The following is a 20,681-nucleotide window of genomic DNA, read 5'->3' as shown; positions in this document are numbered from 1 at the left end:
TTCTTCTCAAATAACAGTTACGGTCACTTTTTAAATTTTATAAGTATAATGAGTAAAGAGTATTTTTAAATGTTTCTCTCTGGATGAAACAATGCAACTCTTTTCTTACTCTCTATATAGTCATTTTCCCCCCTATATGTCAGTCATCCTTAATTAAAAAAAAAAAATTTCTGTGGTCCTAACTTCCCTCTGGGACGTATGTGTATATAACTAATAAGACAAAGATGACCAGACAGACAGTGGACAGGGGGAGGAGGGGTGGACTGCTGCGCAGAGAGAGGACGCATCATTCGTGCCCACCACAGTCTGTGTGTGGTCAGGTGCAGATACAAGAAGGCCACTGTCCCAGGCGGCCTTGGACTCAGTGCAGAAACTCCCAACACAGAGCAGACAGGTAGCAAGCCATCATGAGAGGCTCCTGGATGCGCAGACACACCACCTCCCTTCTCCAACATGCTTTCTGCAGTCCTGGCCACACCCCAGAGCAGATCAGTTTCATGGTATTTACCGACCTCCTCTCTGCACTTACATGGGACACACAATAAGCGCAGCCCCTGGGGACGCCTAAAGGACAGTCCTACCTCAGGACCCGAATCACAGGGGCCGGCCTGGTGCCAGGACCACAAACACGAGCATGTAAATACCCATATCAAGTGATAACTACATTTAGAAGCTCCACATTCATAGACACTCCCACGCACACGCACACCGAGCAAGCAGGGAGAACTTGATCCGGAGCTTAGCCGATCTGAGAACCAGGCCCAGCAGGGCACTCCCATTTATGGACACCCGTCCCCTCCTGGGGCCCCACAGGAGACAACAGCGCTATATTTAGACGGGTCCGTGATTCCAGCCACTGCAGCCAGCAAGCACGGATCCACCTCTTCCGTGTGCTCCTCTTCCAAAAGTTAAGAGACAACAAAAACGATAAAACAGCAGTGACAGCTATAATCTGCAGAATTGGGGGCGGGGGATCCTCCACAGGGGGTGTGTGCTCCTTGTTGATTTCAGCGTGGAGGAGACAGGAGACTGCAGCGGCCGCCAGGCTGCTGCATGCTGAGCGCTGACTCTTCAGGCACCGCCCTGCACCAAGCCCTGCGCCCACGACAGGCGCCTGCAGGGACACTCCCTCCAGACGCCCGGGCCTGCGGGCAACGGACACCTGTCATCACTCTCAGGTTACCGGCAGGCCCGCCCTGCGAACCAGCCCAGACCCAGAGGCTGACGATCGTAGGGCTTTTCTTTTTAAAACCCCAGTGATTTACAGAGAGGTCACACAACAAATGTATGGCAAAGGCATTTTACATTGCAAGAGAAATCATGAAGTTTTAATGTTTTAAAACTTACCTACTAAAACCCAGGTCATTCTCAGCAGGGATACTGCCCAGAAACTGCATGCAAGAAACTAGGCCCTAACTACAAAAGAGGAAATAAAATGTGTGATATTACTGTGGATATTCCCATGGGTGCATTACATATTTTTTTTGATAAATTTTTCTCCCTCTATGTTTTCAAATAAACTGCCTGAAATTTTCAGCCCTATTTACTAGGCCCTGCAATTATTATTTTCATATGAGATGCTTTGATACATGCCTTTCAAAAAAATTTTAAGGGTTTTTTGATGACGACCTTATTGAATTTGTTACTGTATTGCTTCTGTGTCATGTTTTGGTGTTTTGGCTGTGAGGCATGTGGGATCTTAGTTCCCCGGCCGGGGATCAAACCTGTACCCCTGCATTGCAAGGTGAAGTCTTAACCAATGGACTGCCGGGGAAGTCCCAACACATGCCTTTTACAAATAGGCTTTATTTTTACAGCAGTTTTAAATTTGCAGCAGAATTCAGCAGAAGGTACAGAGATTTTCCAAATACCCCCCACCCCATATATGTACAGTTTCTCCCATTATTAACATCTCACAACAGAGTGGTACCTTTGTTATAACTGATGAACATGCATTAACATCATCCTCACTGAGAAATCCTAGTCTATACTAAGGTTCACTCTTGGTGTCACAGACTTTATGGGTGCAGACAAATGTATGATTATGTCTCCACTTCTGTGGATTATACAGAGGAGTGACATTACCCTAAACACCCTTTGTGCTCTATTTATCTCTTTTTTCCTCCCTGACTCCCTAATGAGGAAACCACTGGTTCTCCAAAGTCTTCTCGAGAACGTCACATACTTAAAATCATCCAGTGCATAGCCTTTACAGATTAATTTCTTCCACTTAGTAATGCACATAAGTTCCTTCCACGTCTTTTCACGGCCCTGTGGTTCATTTCCTTTCAGCGCTGAATTATATCACACTGACTGATACTCCAGGCACATAAATCTTAAAAGAAAAAGAACATGGCCCAAAGGGACAAACACACCATGCCCTATCTCTCCCTCTCCGTGCAGCTGTAAGGCCTGGTCAGCACGCTTGAAGCAGCGAGTTGAGAACTCTGAGAAGTAAATGGTAACAGGTGAACTCGGGACGAAGACTGGAATTCACATACCACCAAAAGGCTGCTAAGTTCACCATTTCTTCCAGTCCTGGACACAATGCAGCATGAACTCTGTAGCGGGCAAAGGCCTGGACAGATTGCACTCCAGGAAGAACCCTCTAGTGCCAGCTCCAAGAGCAGCGGAGGGTACCCTAGTGCTCAGGGAGAATGGGGTGTACACCATTCTCAGGGGGAGCTGGGGTATGCTCACCCCTGCTCTCCTTAGCCCAGTCCCAAGCAGAGCTGGTAGCAGCAAGGCTGAAGGCAGCAGGGGCCCAAAGGACCCTGGAGCCTCTGATGGAGGAAACCTGTCCTCTGCCATCAGAGAAGCTGTGGTTTCCAGGAGGTGGAGTGAGACCCACTGCTTTTTCTAATCTCTGTTCTTCTGGTGCTTTGCCCCAGAAGTGGGCAGTCTTGGGAAGTGCATCTTGGAGTCAGGTAAATACAGCCCCAGTTTTCTGGCCTGAGGACCAAAAGGGAAGCTTAGAGAAGCAGACAGCCCTGGGGAGATTGTAGAAAAAACAGCTCAGGAAACTCCAAAATGTCATCTGAAATCCTGGTGGCATCTCTGAACTGCACCAGTGTGGATCTGACCCTTACCGGCAACCAGAGACTTTGAGAACTGGACTAGGAGAGAGAATACCTGCTGGGTCCCAGTCTGGCCACAGCCAGAACAAATGTGGGGAAGATCAGAAACACTGAAAAGGCTTTGTAAGCAGAACTGATGCTGAAACAGTAGCTACAGAAAGCTTGGCAGAAATTTAAGCTGAACTCAGTTGAGTCAACCGCCTGATAAAACAAAAATATCAACATTCTCATAAGACATAAACAAAACCCAGAATATCATAACATAATATGCAACAGGTCTATCCAGTTACTCATCTCAAGTCACATGGGGAAAGACACCATCAGATGTCACAAAAGACCCATGGACTGGAACTGTGATTGAGACCTGAAGCAAATGTTATAAAAGCACTCCAAGAAGTAGGAGCAAACATATGTGAAATCAATGGAAACACAGTAAGTCTCAGCAAGGAAACAGAAGCTATAAAGAAATACCAAAGGAAATTTTAGATTTGAAAATATAATAACTGAAACTAAAAAATGCAGATTTACTGATTTTGAGTATGAAATTCTCCAATCTGAATAACATCAAGAGAAGTGGTTGACAAAAATAATGCACAGACTCAGGAACTGATTCGACAGCACCAAAAGGTCTAACACGCACGTCAACAGACTTCTAGGAGGAGAGGAAAAAGAAAGTGTTCCAGAGGAAAATTTATTAAGAAGTAATGGCAGAAAACTCCCCCAATTTGTTAAAAGACAGAGGCCTACAGATTTAAGAAGTTCAATAAACCCTATACAGGACAAATAGAAATTTACCCACAAGGATGTTATTATCAACCTACTGAAAAATAAGGACAAGGACAAAATTATGAGAACAACAAGACAGACCCACATTTCTTATATGAGAATAATCTGAAGGCCCACAGAAACCATACTAGCTAGAAGGAAGAGAGAAAAGAAGGCAAATGAAGGCAAAGAGAACTCATTGCTATCAGAACTGGTCTAAAATAATTGCTAGAGTAAGTACTTCAGATTAAATGAAAACAATATGAGAAGGAAACCTGGAACGTGAGGGGCGGCAGAAATGATGACATCTTGGCAAATGTAAGAGGCCATTCCTCTCTTCCTGAACTCTTTAAAATACAGGTGTAACACGTAGCCATGGAGAATACCTACATTCCACATGAAATGATAAACTACTAATTCCAGGGAGACTGTGAAGTATTTACATATTTTAATCCATATAAAACCCATACAATTAAACTAAAGGTAAACTTTAACACCACAGCAGAAAAATTAAAATTAAAATCAGACAGTAAAATTTCCAAACAACTCAGAAGAAGTCAGAAAGGGAGATATAGGAATGCAAAACAGGCAAGAAAGAAAAAAAGACTAAATTATTGTCCTAAATTTTTAAAAATCATTAAAACTACAGATCATTTTTTTCATTCATACAAATGGTTTAATGAAATATAATGGTATGATATTATGATTTAATATAAATGGTCTAAACACTTCAACTAAAAGATGGATTATTCAAATACATACTACTTCAAGAAACTTATTTTAAATATATGAAATAGTAAAGTAAAAATATGGAGAAAATATACCATGCAAATGTTAAGGAAAATAAAGCTGGAATGGCTATGTCAACATCAAACATAAAATGTCAGATGAATTCAAGAAAATCACCAGGGATAAAAAAGGACATTCTGTTCCGTTCAGTTCAGTCACTCAGTCATGTCTGACTCTTTGAGACCCCATGAATCGCAGCACGCCAGGCCTCCTTGTCCATCACAAACTCCCGGAGTTTACTCAAACTAATGTCCATCGAGTCAGTGATGCCATCCAGCCATCTCATCCTCTGTCATCCCCTTCTCCTCCTGCCCCCAATCCCTTCCAGCACCAGGGTCTTTTCAAATGAGTCATCTCTTCGCATGAGGTGGCCGAAGTACTGGAGTTTCAGCTTTAGCATCAGTCCTTCCAACGAACACCCAGGACTGATCTTCTTTACGATGGACTGGCTGGATCTCCTTGAAGTCCAAGGGACTCTCAAGAGTATTCTCCAACACCACAGTTCAAAAGCATCAATTTTTCGGCGCTCAGCCTTCTTCACGGTCCAACTCTCATATCTATACATGACCACTGGAAAAACCATAGCCTTGACTAGATGGACCTTTGTTGGCAAAGTAATGTCTCTCCTTTTTAATATGCTATCTAGGTTGGTTATAACTTTCCTTCCAAGGAGTAAGTATCTTTTAATTTCATGGCTGCAGTCACCATCTGCAGTGATTTTGGAGCCCAGAAAAATAAAGTCTGACACTGTTTTCACTGTTTCCCCATCTATTTGCCATGAGGTGATGGGACCAGATGCCATGATCTTAGTTTTCTGAATGTTAAGCTTTAAGCCAACTTTTTCATTCTCCTCTTTCACTTTCATCAAGAGGCTCTTTAGTTCTTCATTTTCTGCCATGAGGGTGGTGTCATCTGCATATCTGAGGTTATTGATATTTCTCCCGGCAATCTTGATTCCAGCTTGTGCTTCATCCAGCCCAGTGTTTCTCATAATGTACTCTGCATATAAATTAAATAAGCAGGGTGACAATATACAGCCTTGACGTACTCCTTTTCCTATTTGGAACCAGTCTGTTGTTCCATGTCCAGTTCTAACTGTTGCTTCCTGACCTGCATATAGGTTTCTCAAGAGGCATTACATAATGCTAAAGAGATCAATTCATCAAGAAGACATAATAGTCCTAAACTTCAATGCACCAAACAAAGAAGCTTTGAAATACAAGAGACAAAAACTGAAAAAAACTCATCAGAAAGATAGACAAATCCACCATTAAGTTTTGAGGTAACAGTCCTCTCTTGGTAATCATTATAACGAATACACAATCAACAGGATATTGAAGAATGGAATGACACCATCAGCCAACCAGATCTAACCGACATTTCTACAACTCCATTCACCTGTAGCAGAAAACATTTGTTGTCTAGCATACATAGAACATTCACCAAGATAAAATATCTCCTGAGTCACAAAGAACTGGAAGCCTATAAAGTATGTTCTGGGCTTCCCTGGTGGCTCAGATGACAAAGAATTCACTTGCAATGCAGGAAACCTGGGTTCCATCCCTGAGTCAGGAAAATCCCCTGGAGAAGTGAATGGCACCCATTCCAATATCCTTGCCTGGAGAAGCCCAAGGACAGAGGAGCCTGGTGGGCCATAGTCCAGGGGGCCGCAAAGTCAGACACAACTGAAGTTCTCTAAGCATACTGGGATCTGACTAGATATCAGTAACAGAAAGAATAACTGTAACATTTCTAAGCACTTGTAAACTGTTTGTATTATAAATAATATACTTCTAAGTAAACCATGGGATAAAATGGAAGTTTCAAGGACTTGAACATAAGTGAATAAAGAAATAAGTGAATAAATAAATAAATTAAAATTGATGGATTGATAAAAAGAGCTCAGAAAGAAATGTATAGTATCAAATGCTTACTTTAGAAAAGAAATATTTCAATAATCTGAGTTTCATTTAATTAAATTTAAAAAGAATAATTAATTTATGTAGAAGGAAGACAATAATAAAGAGCAGAGAAAGAAAAAACCAATAGAGAAAACAACAACAAAATTTAGCTATTTGTAAAGCAAATAAAATTGATAAATGTAACACAAGAATGACAGAAAACATAGAAGATACCAATTAGTAATATGAAGAATTAAAAGGAAGCTATTACTACAGAAACATTGAGAGAATAGGAAGGCAATGCTCTGCACAGACCCATGCACATAATTAAACAACTTACATGAAATGGATAAGTTCCCCAAAACCACAAGCTACCAAAACCTCACTGAAAATAAAATAGATAATCCAAATATACTTATTTAATAATAGAATTTGTAGTTAAGAACTTATAAAAATAACTTAAAAAAGGATTTTCAGGCCCGTATTGTTTCACTAGCAAATTCTACTAAACATTTAAGGAAAAAATAATTATACTGATCCTACCAAATCTTTTCCAGAAAATGGAAAAGGAGGAAACACATCTCAAATTATTATATGAGGCCAATATTACACTATTGCCAAAACCAGATAAATGCATCACAAGAAAACTAAATATCAATACTGTTCATGAACATAGATGCAAACATCCTCAAGAAATATTAGCAAACAGAATCAGTGATATATGAGAAGAATAATATACCACAACAAAGTTGGTTTTATCTCAGGAATGCAAGGCTGGTTCAATATTTTAAAAATCAAAAAATGTAATTCACCATGTTAACCAGCTGCAGAAGAAGAATCATATGAAGATGTCGATTAAAACAAAGAAAAGCAATTGGCCCTGTTCAGCATCAAGAACTCTCGGCAGGAGTAAAGAGAGCTTCCTCTGCAAAAAGCCTTCAGTCCCATCACACTAAAGGATCCTAAAGGCTGAATGCACTCTCCCTAAAATCAGAAGCAACACGAGGTGGTAGACTCTCCGTCCTCCCATTCAATCTCACACCAGAAGTCTACACCGTGGGATAGAAGAGAGAAAAAAAGGCATAAAGATTGGACCAAAAGGAACAAAAATATACATACTTTCTAGGCATATATAGTAAATCCCAAAGAATCTGCAAAAAATCAAACCAAAAACCTTATACAATTAGTAAATGAGTTCAGCAAAGTCACAAGGTCAACACACAAATCAATTCTGTTTCTACACAGTAATGAAAACTGGAAACTGAAATTTCAAATTCCACTTACGAAGGCTCCAAAAATGTAAGATACTTAAACATTTGAGCCAACATGGATCTATATACTGAAAATGACAGGAAACTCACCAAAGAAATTCAAGAAGACCCAGATAAATGAAATGCTATATCAAGTTCATGGAACAGAAGATTCAGATTGACTTACGGATGTAACAACATTTCAGGCATGATTTTTTTGGTAGATATAGATAAGCTGACCCCTCACTGTTCACACAGATGCACAGCCTGGGAGAGAAACGAAGCGGAGAACATCTGCAGGGTCAACAGGGGCTCCCCCAGGCATGCCCGCTGCACCTGGGGGCCTGTAGGTCATCACACTCCCCATCTCCCCAGGTAGTGGGGAGCAAGTGATTCTTCATGACTATGACTGCTGTTTCTCGTTTTCACATATTCTTCTGTCCCAAATAATAAATAGTTCAATATTTTATTTTATCTTTTGTTTATTTTGCAGGGGCTTCTAGCCCACCATTCTCCTCTTTACTACCAGTCACCATCAGGGACAACCAATACCCACTGGCCCTCCTCTCCCTGCCAGTTCGCTAAACCCACTCCCCACACTGAAGTCACAGCCGCTCCCAGCCACCCAAGGGCCTGCTCCTTCATCATCTGGCCTCCAGCCTTCTTCCTGCCTCCCCAGGAGCTTCCAGGCCAGTGTCGGGGAGGGTGCCACCTCTGCCCTCACCTGACACACACACTCTCAGGGTCATGGAGGCAGCGCCATGACGTGACAGCAGAAAAGGGATTGGTTTCGTTTCACAGAGTGTCATCCTGGTTTCCTGATCTGGGAGGATAACAGAGAAAACACAGTGCGCCTGTTACAGGGGAGCATCTGGTAAAAGGTGACGATGTGGGATATACTCACAGTAAAATATGTTCCTTGCTCATCTGAAATTCACATGATGGGCGTCCTGTATTTGACTTGGCAACCTTAGTTCCTGGGAGGGTCTCAGTGCACCTGGGTCTCAGCATCCTCCGACCACCCAAGCAGCGGGTATGAAGTGCAGGGGCCAGCCCAAGGAGACACACCTTCGCGGGTCCTTCCTCACCATCAGCTGACACAGGTGGGCGCTAAATGCAGCATCCCCACCAGGTGCAGAGCTCAAGGCTCCAAGGTCCCTTCACTCACATCCCTACCCCAAGTATGACCTGTTGTTTAGCATCTTGCTCCAAAAACACGGCTCCAGATTCCAGATGTTGCTTTGTCCACCTCCCCCATCCCCAGGGCTCACAGTCAGATGCCCAGCCTGAGGCTGGCAGCTGCCTTGTCAGGGTGCATGACTCTGAACAAGTTTCTGCCTCTCCTGGAGCCACATGTAACCAAGGCTGATTGGACCCAACTGGCCCTCCCAATGCGGCTCTGGACAATGGAACCTCAGCACCGGCTGAAGGCATTGGCGAAGGGCCTTTCAACGCCACTGTTCTCATCTTCACTGCTGACAAGTCACAGCAGCTTCTTCCTCCTCATTCTGCCCCTGCACCTGCTCACCAGCCCACCCATCTATACCCGACATGCATCTAAATGCCTCTCTCTCCATCCCACCCACAGCTTGTCCATGGGCTCCAAACACTTCCTTTTCTACCTGGGCCCCCAAGGCAGTTCCTGTCTCAACCCCCACCCCAGCTCCAGCCTTGCCCTCCCCACAGCCCCAGGGCTGTTTGTTGAGACAGCTGATGTGCTTCCTTCCCTCCTCCACACATATCCAGGGAGGATATGCAGCTCTCTCATCCTTCCAGAACTAGGTTGTGCTCTTGGACACCTCTGTGCTCCGCTCCTGCCATCCTGCCTCCTCATGTGGGAGGGCTGACCACTCATTTCCTACCCCTGGCCTTCCAGGCACACAGATGCAGGCTTCCCCTGCTCCACAGGGCATGCTTAGGACATGGTACCCACAACACAGTACCCACAGGTCCATGGCTGGCTCCTCTCTCTGCCAGCCACTGCCAGCCACTCTGCACACAGTAGGTGTGCTGACATCATGTGTTAGATAAAAGTGAGCTTTCCAGCAAGCCATGGAAGGTAGGTGGGCCGCAATGACCAGAACTAACCCTGGGAGTAATTAATGACCTGTCAGTGCCAGGAAAGATGATGTGGCCTCTGTGGAAGAGAGCTTGTCCTACTTTCAACAATGAGAACCATGGAAATCAGCACTTCCCTTTCTGCCCGGCTCGTCAGAAACACAAGGACGCAGCAGATGCCCCCTCCCTGCACGGAGACTTGCTCTCACCGCTGGCATCCCCCGCCCTCTGTGCTCCCTGGCCTGCTTTTCTGTTCATGCTTTTGATACCCTTCCTGATACAGGTCCTAGACCAGGCCTCCAGGAGGCAGGAGAGCCACCGAGGAAGCGCGCGTGGCAGGCCAGGGAGAAGGCGGGAGCCTCTGCGGAAAGTGCAAGGACACGATCGTCCTGTGAGCAGTCAGACCTGGGCCTGGCCACACTTTCAGGCAAAACTGAAGGGCAGTGCTTGTGCCAGGCCGACTCCTGCCCCCGAGCGAACCTGACGGGACTGCGCGTGGCATCGAGGAGCTGCGGTGGGATCGGCCAGTCCCCGGCTCCGAGTCACCCAGGACACCCAAGGCCACCAGCACCCTCCCTGGGTGTCAATCGGAGGGGAACATGGGTCCTGAAGCCACAGGAGAAGCAGAGGGATGGATGGCCAGGGCCCTTCCCCGATAGCAGAGGTCCCATGAAACCTGAGCGGGCCCAGCGTGGGCCGTCAGCTGGAGAAAACCACTGCGGCACAGACGGACCTGTGCTCCGCCTCCCTAGTCTGTTTCAGTCTAGCAGCTGGGGCACCCCAAATCCTGGAAGGATGGGCATCGCCTTTTCTAAAACTCTGAGGTTAGTGGTCAGAGGTCATAGCCCTGGGAGTCCAGCCATCCCCACTACTTCTTCTTGGCAGCCTCAGCCTCCCCCCATCTCTCAGATGCAATGATTAAAATGATACCAGCAAACACTAAGTCACTCTTCCCCAAAGATGCTTGGCGGCTTCCGTCCAGCCGCTCTGCACCCCTCTGTTCCGTGAACACCCGGCCTCCCGTCCACGCTCCCTAGAGCGTGCACCCAGCACTCTGTGCTGGCCTCTGCCAGATCGGGGTCCCTCCCCTGCACAGGGGGGCACACACGCTGTGACGACAACTGTGAGCTGGCCCCCGACACACACAGAGGGAGCTGGAGGAACCGGAAGAGGCAGAAGGACAGAAGACACAGCAGAAAAGGGGCCAGAGGGATGAGCAGGAAGGAACATCGCTGCAGCTGAGCCCTGGGTCTGATGCGCTGGGTTGTCCTAGCGAGTAGATTCAGCCTAAGAATGACTTCTGCAACTGTTCCAAGTTACCTGAAGACAATCTGGGCAGCTGAAGCAAGGACAGGAGACTCAGTGCTATTAGGGAATTACTGTTAGGTCTGTGAAGCAAGATGATGAGATGATGGCCCTGAGTAGATGAGTGGCCATGAGTCAGATGAAAGGACAGCGAAGGGCTTTACCCATAAAACAATCAAGCCAGATAATAAAAAGCTGAAAACTCTGAAAACAAGATAACAGGCACAAACGGGCACACGGGGACCCCCCCATATGGTGTCTCTACTTCTATGTGTGTTCAGAATCTGCCGTCATATTGTTTTAAAAGGAGAAATACTTCATTTCTGCCATTTCAAGTCATCCACCGACTGGAATTAGCTGAATCTTCAAACTGACAGCTGTTTATTACTAAATATAGGGCAGTCCCCTGAAAAGTGATCTATTCCAAAATTACCTTTTTCTTTTTTTTAAGGTGAGTACTATTTAAGAAAGAATAATGATCATGTGAAAAAAAAAATGCTGAATCAGAAGCTGGGAAAGTATTATTCAGCTATTTCCATGTGCTGTGTGGATGGCTCAGGCCAAGTAGCTGTGCCCCCTGCAAGGCCCCAGTAAAGAGGACCTGGACCCCACAGAAGTGCCTGATCCTCCAGGCCTGGGCACACGGAAGTGCATGGGCACTTCTGCAGCTGAGGTCACTGCTCCTGGCTGGCCAGATTCCACTTCCCTCTGAGTTAAGACAATTACTGAAGAGGTAGTTATTAAACACATTTGATGCGCCCCATAAAAAATTTACATTTAAAATTCAATCAACTTCACGTATGTGAGAAAGCTGAAAAAATGAAGATGGAAATGGACCCAGCAAGTGTAATTCTCCTCCATTGCTGGTGGAATGCAAAACAGCACAGCAGCTTGGAAAACCACTGTGAGCTTCTTAAATGGTAACCATATACCTACCATGCAACCCAGCCACTGCACCCCAGTAGTTACTCAAGAGGAAAACGACCCATGTCCACACCAAGACCATAAATGAAAACTCACAGCAGCTATAATTGTAGTGGCCAAAACCTGGAAACAAGCCAGATGTCCATCAACAGGAGAATGGACACACAAATCATTGTAAGTAAATAAATGAAATGAATCCTCCTATCAACAAAGAGGAACAAATCACAGGAACGCCACGATATAAATGAAAATCAAAACCATTATGCTGAGTGAAAGAAGAGGAGAGAAAAGAATACGTGAGAAGGGGCACTTCTCTGAGTGGCACTTAGAGAAGATACTGGAAAATGCACGCTGACCTACAACGACAGAGGTGCGTGGCACAAGGTAACTTTTGAAAGTGAGAGGGAATGCCTGCACCCTGACTATGTTGATGGTTTCCGGGATGCAAACACAGATCAGAATCCATCAAACCAAATGCTTTAATCACATGCAGCTGACTGTACATAAACGTAACTCAACCAGTGATACAAAATTCGGTACATTTCCCCAGTCACAAAGAGGAAAAAAGAATATTCCTAAAAAAGAACCTTGTCTTCAACATACTGAGAAGAACAGCGTGAGTGAGATGATTCATAACGAAGGGCCAGCAAGATCAGTGGCTACGGCACTGAGGTCAGGATAGAGTTCTAGGCATATAAAACACAGCTCTTCCACCTGGAGCAGTTTACCTATACTTTTCATCCATCAGGACCAACCTTAGTCCTAACTTTGTCCAATTTAAGGTTTGCTATTTTTCTGTATCTGACCTCACTAGTCCACGATACTTGCACACTTTTATATTCCCTGCCAATCTAACATTGTCTTGCATGTGGTCTGTGCTCAATTTCTATAGAATTAAGTTTCACCTGTATTACTTATTCAATTAAAGCTATCAAAATTGTCTCTTTAACAAAACACTCCCCAAGTAAAGGAGACCAGAGAAGCATCTGGTGGGCGGCTACCCTCGCGGGCCGCACCGACACAGGCCTGCTCTGTCAACGCAGCTCAGCTGGGCTTCTGTGCAAGGACGGGTTCCCCCCGGTGAACACGACATCCTGGGGGTAAGGCACCTGCACGTCCCAGGGGTCCTGAGGGCACACTGCTCTGCAGCTGCCACGGGCCCCTTGCTTCCTGCAGGGCCACTGAGACGACGTGGCCAAGGACTGCCACCCAAACAGAGAATCTGCAGCTCAAACTGGTATCCTCGACTTTCTCGTTGATGCTGAAGTGTCCAGTTCCCACAGCCTCCCAGATGTCTGCACTTCTCCCCTTCTTTGTATCCTCCTTTTTGATCATTAGAAACAGAAATCTCCCCATTGAATATACCTCTGGGTGTCTATTTACGCTAGCTAATCTCGGTGTGATATTTACAGCTCCCCGCGCCTGGCTACTGCTGCTGTGTCTGGAAGGAGTGTTATATTTAAGAACTGCTTGGGCACAACCATTTTCTGAGAAGGCCTTTCATAAAAATAAACCTGCCTGATCTTCGCCCCACCCTATAAGCAGGACTAACTGCTCCTTCTCTACTGGGTATTCCTGCCACAGTCTGTCCACCGTCCCTGTCCCATGACTCGCTTGGAGATCAGGCCTTCCTTCTCCATGGTGGAATCTGCCAGGTCAGGGACAAACTGTCCACGCCCAAGAGACCAAACCGTGGGTGAATTTTAATGAATTCTTATTCTTAGAAAATCATAGTTGATTAAATGAATACATTTTTAAAGGGTCCTATATCAGTAAAAATTAACCATTTCATTTTTAAGACACCTATTATAGGGAGGGAAATAAAACCCAAACTTAAGACAGAGGAGGAGAATGGGGAGAAAGACAGCATCCTCAACAGTAAAGATGCGAATCTGAATCTAAGGAATCATTTCAATGAGTGCAGACACGTGCATCTTCCCATACATTGAAAAAACTAAATCATTAACTGCAGATGTCGGGCTTTTGTGACTGTAAGTAATCTTTTGATATCTGACTATATGTTTTTTCCCAGCAAATGATCCTATATATTCTGGCTCCTCGTTGGAGCAGTTCCTCAGAGCTGCCTGAGAGGCTGTCTCCTGGCCTATAGTCCTCTGTAAGATCCCCAAATAAAACTTAACTCACAATTTTTAGGTTGTACATTTCTCTTCAGTCAACAAGAGTTAGTCCTAAGACGCTGGAAGCTGTTTGATTAAAAAGACTTTTGATGAAAAAATTAAAAATGAAGCTTGAGTTTGTTTTTGGTTTTGTACTAAAGAATCATTTTATGCAAGTTGAATATTTTATATCTTTTTTAATCAACAATTTATTTTTCAGACAAGTAATTCTGCAGGAAAACAACTAGGTGAATCGCCCAACAAGTATTTCAGAGCCTTCTTGGTTCATACCGGATGCTTGCAAAGGCTTTATAGCCATTTCCATGTTGCGATGTTGCCAGTGACTCAACAGCTAGAGGCTAAGTATAGCAGGAATTTTTGCTTGCCTGCAATCTGGCTTTTTCCAAGGCAATTTGGTTAAACCAAGTGCATTATATTAAAACATACACAGAAAGGCCTCTGAAGAGGAAATCTAACAGGGAACAGTTGGGCCCTATGTATGCAGCTCTTTCAGACTAAACACACCTTTACCTCCTTGAGAGCTTGAAACTATGTGTTTCTTTACATGATCCACTTAAGGACCAGATGGGAGGATGCACGGTGGGATGGATGAATGGATGGATAATCTTTATGAAGGACTGGACACTTCAGCTACCTGGGAGTTCCTTCAAAGCCTACTGATTCAGCCAGAAGCCTGGCTGCCTAGGACGGACAGAGTTGCCAGTTAAGAAATTCCTATATTCTGAAGAACTTTGGCAAATCCCTAGCCTCAACTCTGAGGTGAGACGGGAAAGAGGTAAATCAGTGAGGATCATAGAAATGCAGATTTTGCCTATGTTCTCCTATCTCTCTTCGTAAGGTCACAAGTTCCCAACTGACTGCAGGAGGAATAACCCCCAATCCATGGGCCCCCGTTCCAGGGGGACTAGCCATCAGCGTCCCTGGAAGCTCTCAGAGCCAGCTGGAGGGTCCCAAGGAGGACCAGCGCGCGGGCCTGGGCCCGGCGGATGGCAGGGTGAGGTGGTGGGGTGGGACAGCAGCCAGCAGTCCTGTCCTAAGAATACCAGAACACAGCCACGGTTGAAAGCGTCTGGGGAGGGGGCTCCCCACTGCTTCATGGAGAGGTCCTCCACTGCCAGAGGTCTGGGGTCCAGAGCCCTGAGCTGTGGGAGTCAGCGTCCCCATTCCTGAAAGGACGACAGCATAGCACCCAGGGACAGATCTACTGAGGGGGTAAGTGACACGAAGCGCAGGAAGTCTGGAGGCACCGCACCCCGGATCCACAGACCAGAGCTGCTGGGCTCGGCCAGGTCTGGAGGGGCCACCTGGGGAACGTCTCAGCAGCATCAGACTGCAAGGAGAGCTTCCGGACACCATCTGAGCTGCAGCCTCATCTCACTGCAGGCAGCTCCACGGACCACACTCTGAACATAATGGCCTCAGGCCTGCTGCAAGCACAGGCTGTCCACCTCTGGCCCCGACCCGGCTGGCTGGCCTTGCTTCTGTCTTCACCATCACAGGGGTTAAGGTCTGCCCTCCAGTCAGACTCAGAACTGCGGCTGCTGAGGCACAGAGGCCCGCACCCTGATGGGGGTCCCAACAGCGGACCCTAATGCTGAGTGAGGCAGAGTAGCCTGAGCCCAGGGGGGCTGGGCCTGCACCCTGCACCCTGCATCCTGTTACCACCACCTGTGTGATGCCTCATGGAGGAAGCGGGTACTTGCCGTCTCCTGGGAGGCCTGGAAACGAAAGGAAAGCCGGCAGCACAGCCCATGGAGGCCCCAGCTCCAGCCCACCCCCAGCCAAGGCTCCCTGCCTCCGGCAGCAGGGGCCTGCCTGAGCCCCCACCGCTGACACTTCCTGGAAAACCTGCCCATCTCTTCTCCTTAGACCTAGAACTTTCTTCGGGGCCCCCAGCAACCTTCCCACAAATACATGAAGCGTGCACTGCAGCACAGGCTGTGATCCTGGGTTCAGATGTGGGCTAGCCTCATCACCTCGCAGAATCCAAGTTAACCGCATCACCCAGCTGATCCTGAGTTCACCACGTCACTCAGCTGACCCTAGGTAAACCATGCCACCAGCTGGTCACCCTCCCTAACCTCTCTGTGTCCCACTTTCCTTATTAAAACTGGGAGACAGGGTAGCCCCCCGTCCAGGCTGTTGCAAGGATGAAATGAGGTTAATATAGCAGCCCTGTAAACAGTGCCTGGTAAGCCCCCGACTGTCTGCATCCTCCCAGAGCTGTCATCACTCTCCCCTTGAGGCTCCCCGCTCCCCTGCCCCTACGTGAGCTTCTAGAGAACAGAGCCTGAGTCACCCTCCACCCTCACCCATGTGCTTAGGGGACCACTGTGGGCGGTCCACTTCTAAGAAGGGGCCAGACCCGGCCTCGCCTCCAGCATGATAAACGAGGAGCGGGGTCACACAATAAAGCAAGGATGCCCTGGCTTCCAGCTGGCACCTGGGATGAGAAGTTCCACTCTGACAGTCTATCACTAACACAAAATGAGAAGACTGTTTCTTTTATCCTGAAGAGCTCCAGTCCTGGCGATGACCGAGCTTCCAAAGGTAGGAACCTGACTGCGTTCCTTTTCACTCCCTGGTCACTCCCTGCTACCACTATTTCTACTATTTTAAAGGAGGGCTGGCACAGGACCCGGGGTGCGGCTGTCACTGCGGGCACAGACAGCTGAGGCCACCCTGATGATTCACCTTCTGGCATGTGCCAAACCACTGGCTCAGTGATCTCAACGCAGAGCTGAAACTATGACAACGATACACCACCCAGAGGGCTGCACGCTTCGAAATGAGCTACTGTTTCCACTGCTGTGATAAACCCTGAACTTCACAAGTGAGAGCCTTTCTCAGGCCTCGTTACAGAGTTAATGCAACAGTCCGTAATTTCAGGGTGAGGCTCTTACATTCACTTTCAGGGAGCAGAGATGTAAAAACTTCTGTCCTTTTAAAGAATCTGGGGACAGGACACATGGCTGAACGTGGGCTGAAAAGGCCATTATCCAAATCCAGTAATGAGGTCAAGGTGCACACCTGCTTTTGTGTACTCAGCAAGGGCCGGGTGGGTGGTGAGAGAGGGTGGGGGCATCCCGGCCCCTGGGATGGAAAAGCAGCAGATACAGAGGCAGGTCCATGGGATCCCAAAGAGTTGACATGACTGAGCAACTAACATGTCCACACTTTCACTTTCATTCAGTATTTTATCTAATTGCCAAACACACATTTTCAGGAAATCATCTTGTGGTGTTATTTCTCAGCAAAGATTCTACACAGTAGCTGATCAAACACACATGAACCATGGCTGACTGGATTCCATGCTGAACCGAGATTATTTACTTCATAGTCTCTTTAATGAGTAAAGGACATCATGCAGAAATGTTGGACACAGTCCAGGTTTGGAGCACAGACCTCTTCCAAAATCCCCAGTGGTCCAAGTCAGGAGACCGCAATCCAAGCGCAGGCTGCCACACCATCTCCATCTCAGCCAAGAGGGGACCAGGGATGAAGGTGCCAGGGTCTGAGTGGCACCCAGAGGGTGCATCTGAAGACCCTGTGGTCCTGCCCGCCATCCCCTACATCCAACACCATCTCCATCTCAGTCAAGAGGTGACCAGGGATGAAGGCGCCAGGGTCTGAGCGGCACCCAGAGGGTGCATCTGAAGACCCTGTGGTCCTGCCCGCCATCCCCTACATCCAACACCATCTCCATCTCAGCCAAGAGGGGACCAGGGATGAAGGTGCCAGGGTCTGAGCGGCACCCAGAGGGTGCATCTGAAGACCGTGTGGTCCTGCCCGCCATCCCCTACATCCACACCCTCAGCACAGCAGGGACTAGACAGCAGCAAAAACGCCCTGCTCCCCTCACACAATCCCCAACCCTCCACCGCCCGGACCTCCTGCAGAGCAAGGGGTAGTCACTACTGCAGGCTGATAAAAGAAAAGGGACGCCAGTGAAACCTGGGAGAAAGCTTTTGCTCCCAATGATATGTCACTTCTGCACACAGAAAATAAATGAAAATATGTTTCAATGTCAATGCCTATTTAACATTATAAAAACACTCCCTACCTGATGTACCTACACCACAAGCTGGAGAAGGTGTGGAGGGAAAGGGACCCTCCTCCACCGGTGGTGGGAATGCAAATCGGTGCAGGACAGCACTGTGGAGAAGAGCATGCAGGTTCTCCAGAAAACTAAAACAGAGCTACCATATGATGCAGCAATCTCACTCCAGGGCATTTATCCAGAGAAAGCTAATTTGAAAACATACACACACCCCTATGTTCATAGCAGCACTATTTACAACAGAGAAGACACAGAAGCAACCTGAACGTAAGTGTCCATCAACAGAGGGATGGATAAAGAAGATGTGGCACAATATACGATGGAATATTGTGTGTGTGCACTCGGTTGTGTCTGATGCTCTGCAACCCCATGGACTGCAGCCCGCCAGGCTCCTCTGTCCATGGGATTTCCCAGGCAAGAGTGCTGGAGTGGGGTGCCACTTCCTTCTCCAGGGGATCTTCCCGACCCAGGGACTGAACCCCTATCTCCTACATTGTGGGCAGATTCTTCACTGCTGAGCTACTGGGGAAGCCTACAATGGAACATTACTCAGTCATAAAAAGAATGAAATTATGCCATCTGTAGAAAAAATGGACCAAGAGACTATCATACTAAATCAGTCAGTCAGAGAAAGACAAATATCATATGATATCACTTACATGTGGAACCTAATAAAAAGATAAAAAGGAATTCCTTATAAAAAGAAACAGACCAACAGACATAGAAAACGTGGTTATCAAAGGGGATGGGGTTTGAGAGATTAATTAGGAGTTTGGGACTGATGGACACACACTACTAATCAACTGTGTAGCATAGGGACACCCTACTTAGTATTTTGTAACAACCTATAAGGGAAAATAGTTTGAAAAAGAAAAAATATATACACATATGTAACTGAATCATTGTTTTGTACATTTGAAATTAACCCAACATGGTAAATCAATTATACTTCAATTAAAAAATAAACACTCCCTCCTGAAGTAAAAAGTTAAGAGTGAAGCGTGCACTCCTCCTGCACATGAGTGTATTATTAAAGCCTCCCTGGTTTAAAAAGAAGCCATCCATTACATCCCATTAACCTCCCCAGCTAAAGTCCAAACACAGACATAAGAATACGAATCATTTTAAACTCCAAGTGAGAAGTCGCATCAAGAATACATTCCAAATGTATAATTTCCCCTGGAGTTGCCATTCAGATGCCTCGTCTAAAAAGCAATGTTTTCCACAGACCCACAGCAGACAGAAGAGGAATTTTCTTCCAACTTCACACGTGTCACTTACCAGTTATAACTGACAGATGGAGAGTATGCCACCAGGGTTAAGTAAAGCCTCATGAAGCGGGATAAGTTATTTTGTGAGTGTGACTAAAAACAAGCTTAAAAAGAACAAGAAGACAGACTGACGGGCACAGACCCTGGGAGCTCAGAGCGCCTGTGCAGAGGGACCCTCAGGACACTCAGGTGCCCCCAGGGGTGTGCTCCGTCAACCCCGCCCGGTGAGCATGGCCATCCCGTCTCCCTGCGAGGCTCCTTGGCATCCGCTGCGGGACAGGCCAGCATCAGCGCCGCCCCATGCAGGCTCAGCTCCGAGGGCCACCTGGGCCGTCTTGACGCCTAGCTCCTTCCTGCTCAGAGGCCAGACATGGGGGACATCAACCCAGGGAGACCCCAATCCTGATGCCCACCCATCTGCAGGCGCACAGGGAAGGCCGCCTGGCTCACAGCTACACTCACAGCTCGGCCTGCAGTCCCACCGAGGCCGCCCACCAGAAAGCCCGACCCCAGCCCTGCGAGCCCGCGCCTGCATACCTGCCGCTTTGAGGGCAGCCTGCCTGTAGGGCAGAGCAGAGCACTGGGTTCTCCTTAAATGTACACACAAGACGCAGTGAGCGGAGTCCGCATCCAGGCCAAGGGAGGCTGTGATGTACTATTAATTCCTGAGCCAGGATCCAGCAGAGCATCTTGCAGGGGGAAGAAGCTGCACTCGAGGCATCATGTTAATTCACAAACACCTGGTCTGTGCTCCACAACAGCGCCAATCCCACCCCCTAACCTCCCACCCCACCCCCTTACCTCTCCCCAAACAACAGCCCCTCCAGGCCACTCAGGGCTGCACGTCCGGAGACATACCAACACTGCTACTGTCAGGCGGGGGCCATCACAAGACCGCCACACGAGCAGGAAGCCACGTGGTGCTGACACGTGGATCGTTTCTTCAAGAAAACACCCTTCAGAAACACAGGCGGTTCAGACACAGCCGGGACACCACCTGCGGAAGCCAGACGGAGGCTGGACTTGGGAGCTCTCCCTGTGTACCAAGTGGCCATGGGGTGAGGAGCAGGACACTGGCCAGGAGACTTCAGTCACGTGACCATCCCACCCCCGGCTGCAGACAGGCTCACCATCACCAACTTT

The 20,681-nt window shown here is 47.2% G+C and overlaps 1 protein-coding gene across 5 annotated transcripts in view; it reads right to left on the bottom strand.

The window, feature by feature from the left end:
- Positions 1–20,681, bottom strand: part of COBL (cordon-bleu WH2 repeat protein) — a 308,249-nt gene that overhangs the window by 274,025 nt on the left and 13,543 nt on the right. The window contains exon 1 of one of the 5 annotated variants that reach the window (XM_061164805.1): positions 20,397–20,414. The exons of 3 other annotated variants lie outside the window; for them this stretch is intronic. The gene's annotated coding sequence lies outside the window, so the exon portion shown is untranslated. Of the gene's footprint in view, positions 1–20,339; positions 20,358–20,396; positions 20,415–20,681 lie in introns of those variants that run through there. One more of the 5 variants, XM_061164806.1, reaches the window with a different exon arrangement.

This window comes from Dama dama, chromosome 18 (assembly GCF_033118175.1).
Source record: "Dama dama isolate Ldn47 chromosome 18, ASM3311817v1, whole genome shotgun sequence".
Taxonomy (NCBI): Eukaryota; Metazoa; Chordata; class Mammalia; order Artiodactyla; family Cervidae; genus Dama; species Dama dama.
Note: the sequence above shows the minus strand (reverse complement) of the source record. Positions and strands in the feature narration are given on the sequence as shown.